The following is a 4,250-nucleotide window of genomic DNA, read 5'->3' as shown; positions in this document are numbered from 1 at the left end:
CACATTAATTAAAATGTTTAATATGGTAACACATGGCAAAAGAACTACTATTTTATTAGTATAAAGATATCGTGTTCCACCCGTGTTTAATGGTCTCCTTAAGCTAGCAAGCTACTTGTGAGAGAGGAACCAAGTTGGGGAAGGGACCACTGGTGGGAAAGATTTTTTTAGAAACATAAAGTCTAGGTTGACTATCAATTATAATGTTGACTATCAATTATAAAGTGTAGGTTTACTTGATGTGCCTAGTGTCCCCCTTTTTTGAAAACATCGATATCATTTATAATTATTATTTGCTATGTAGCAACTCAAGGTCAGAGATTTGATTTACCCAAAACCATAAAAGAGAAAATAAACTACACAATATAAATATACATATTGAATATATAGGGGCAGGGGGCCATGGCCCCTGGTTTTTTTTTTACTTACTAATACATATGTTATTTATAGGATTGATTTGATTTTTCACTAAGTTTTTGGCCTCCGGACATCTTACGAAAATTTATTTATACAATTCAAAAAAATTATTATATTTATTAATTTACTTCAAAAAAAAAACATAAAATCAAAAGGCAGCAGCAACAAATCAAAGATTTCAACAAGTAATTAACCGAAATCCAGAAGATTGTTGAAAAAAAAATCAAAACCAAACCCAATAAAATTAGGAAAGTAATACTTTTAGCAAACCATCAATCGATTATAATGTACAATTTATTAACTTAATCTTTGAGAAACTATAAACCCTAAAGTCTAAACCAACGAATTCTGCTGCCAGAAGAAGAAAAAAAAAAAAAACTTTTCACTAAAACATATCACCGTCCTCGCCGTTTTCCGACTACAACACCAACCAACAACCTTAACAACAGATGTTTACTCTCCAACGGCCTTGCACCGACTTTGTTTGCTCGCTATTTCTCTTCTCCGACATCATCTCGTTACCGCCTTACTGGACTTGTGGTTGTAAGTCTTTCTTTCTTTCTAATCTCGTTAATTTTCTCTCTTTCTAGTAGAATTCTCTTTCTAATAGAATGTGATATGAATAGTTGAATTTGAAAAACTAGAGTACTCTTAGAGTAATAAAGCCTCCAACAATGCTTTATTACTTTTTTATTGTTTGTTAGTTTAGTAATAAAGCCTGCAAAAATTTAACTATGTGTAAATCTTACGAAAATTAGTATAGGAGATATTTTGCTTTTAAATGTATATGTTATTTGTTAATAACTTTTTATTGTTAATTTTTTTATTTTCAATAAATTATAACAATATTTTTTGTAAAACAGTTTCAATAAATTAGAAATAAGTATATGTTTAAAGTTTGAATAAATAGATTTGTTTTGTATTTGAATTTTGGTTCTGGCCCCCCTAGCTTTAGTCCTCGTGTTCCGCCCTGATTCAACATAGTAATTCTATTAATAAACCAAAAAAGAATTGGATTGTTTTCCATGGTTTTTCCCTTCACAAGATCCAAACATGGCTATAGGAGATCACCCCAAACGTAATGAGAAAAACCGCATCAAGCATAACAGTGAGGTTGGAATTATCAAAAGCCTTAGTGAAATAGGGGAGATCAATGTTCGACCAACGACTAATAAGACTTTAAGTAGGGGTGAAATTGGTACGGTACCGACTTTTTTTTCTTCAAACCACGTACCGTACCAACTATAGTTGGTAAGAGAATTTAACTACCAGTACCGTACCAACTATACTTGGTACCAGTTTATTTGGCTACCAAAAACTTTGGTTGGTACATATTGGTACTTGTATATACCAAATGTTTTAACTAAATTTCATATTTGAAGAGTTCTACACATGATTAACTATATTAGGTTTCACATTGTAATCATCATCCAAGCCAACGGTTAGAAAATTTTCCATAATCGAAAACAAATTAAACAAAAAAAAATTGTCATTGATGTTTAGTCCCTTTTATATGCATATAAAATAAAATGACTATCATGCACAATACAAAGTAAATGTATTCAACTATGACGTTGTTATATAGTAACTATACCGTTGTCTCACTGTCTTAATTGTAAACATTATATATAAAGAATCAACAACAAAATATATACTAGTCTAAGAAGTGATTAGTTAATTGTTTTTGGTTTTCTTGTTTTGAGTAATATACAAGTAATCGAGTAATGTATACGTAATGCCAGACTTGCTACTCTTAATTGAAACATAAAAATCTGATAATTAATATTTCTTCATATGTATTAATTGATATATATATATATATATATATATATGAATTGGTTGGTACGATACAACCGTGGTATTCAAAATTTTATACCGTTACCGTACCAAGTTTACTTAATTGGTATGGTAATACCGGCCAAACGTATTGGTTACCGAACATGTTGGCTACCAATTCAATTGGTTCGGTTGGTAAATGTTGGTTGGTTCTCTATGGTACATATTTGTCAGCCCTAACTTTAAGTTCAGCCTTTCAGACGACCATGGGGCAATAAATAACTATACGACCAAGCATTTCAACATGAAGCTCATGATTTACAAAAATAATAGATTTGTAGGAAATTGTTGCATTCGAGGAGGAGACCTTTTCTTAAATGTTGAAATATGTCACATCGTCTTTATTACATGTGAAACTTGAAAAAAAAATTAATATTCTTTTTAACAGCTCAAGCGGGATTGTATGCCTCTAAAGTGATAAAAATAACATTGAGGATCTTTCAAACCAAAAAATAAAAGTTGGTTGAACTACAGTAACATTAACTCTTATTGTTTTGAAATTTTAACTTTGATTTTTTGTTGATTTTATGTGATGATTATAGAATTGAAGGGAATAAGAATTTCTATTTTTTTTTAATAACATCAATTGGTAATTGAGGATTTGATGAATGTTTGCTAATTTTTTTAGAATATGATCGATCCTAATCGAAAATCAAAATGAATGGAAAATCAAAGCTAACAAAAACGTGACATGACATACATAACTATTCTTCCGTCTGGCTAGAAACAGTTTGGGCCTACAACTACACCAATGTACCATAGCTACCTTGTAAGCCCAAAACAATAACCTACTAAACCTTAACCTACTTAATGTGTGTTGTATCTTTTCAGCCCAACAAATCCAAAAGGCCCATTAAAAGTAGTCTGTCACTGCTGTCCAAGTCTTCAACTCTCCAAGAGAAAAAAAAAAGAGAAAAAAAAAACAAAAGCACTGTATTTGATTTTGAATACGCAATTATGCACACACATACATAGGTTTTTCTTCATTTCTATTTTTTTCCCTTTATTTCTGGAAGATCCTCATGATCAGTTTAAGGTTTAGATCATGCATTATTATACATATATTCCTCTAAATTCGATTTAGGTTTTGGATTAGATTAAATTCAATGCTTAGACTAAACCAGATTAGATTTTTTGCATTCTGGTTTGAGCAATCTGGATTGATGATTAATTTCGTGTAACGACCCGTTCCCGGTATGTTAATTTATTGGTTTTTGTTGTGAATTTTGCAAGAGGAACTCGGCGAGTTCATAGCCTGACTCGCCGAGTAGGGTCGCGGCTGCGAGCACGCGTGAGCCGGGGACTCGGCGAGTCCATATTCTGGACTCGGCGAGTCCATCCGTCTGGGTGAAACCCTAAATCCCCGGGTTGCCCACTATTTAAACCACCTTATAGCCCCATTCTCGCCTCTCTCACCCTGAGAACACAGTGAGAAAACCCTAATCCTTCCTTGAGAGCCTATAAGTGATTTGGTGCCATTTTGTGAAGGTGTGAAGAAGGAGAAGAAGAAAGAAGCAAGGAATCGAGTTGTAGTGCAAAGATCCAAGGGCAAATCTGAGTTTATTGAGGTATTTTCGGAGTTCCCTTCTTGTTATATGTTTTAATCTTCCATTAGAGCTCTTCTAAGAGCTATTTGATGTTGTTCAAAGCCTTATATTTGCATGAATGTCTTAATAAGTCGAGATACCTTTGGATCTGAGTGTTGGGGTGTTGTAGAGCCCAGATCTACTGTCTTTTTGGAGTTACTTTGCATAATAATCATAGATCTACCCATTTTATGCATCTTTTAGCCTTATTTCCCTTATTCATGAGGTTGTGCACGTAAAGTTGGAAACTTTACGTGGTAAATCAGCTTATTGGACTCAGATCTATCAATTGTATGTGTTGGATTCAAACAAGATCGAGTAAAAATCAGTTGCATGGCGGCAACTCGGCGAGTCGGGAAGAACGACTCGGCGAGTTGGGTCGCGGGTTCCCGAGTCCTTCATTTTGAGCAT

This window comes from Lactuca sativa, chromosome 8 (assembly GCF_002870075.4).
Source record: "Lactuca sativa cultivar Salinas chromosome 8, Lsat_Salinas_v11, whole genome shotgun sequence".
Lineage (NCBI taxonomy): Eukaryota > Viridiplantae > Streptophyta > Magnoliopsida > Asterales > Asteraceae > Lactuca > Lactuca sativa.
This window is presented reverse-complemented; position numbering follows the sequence as displayed.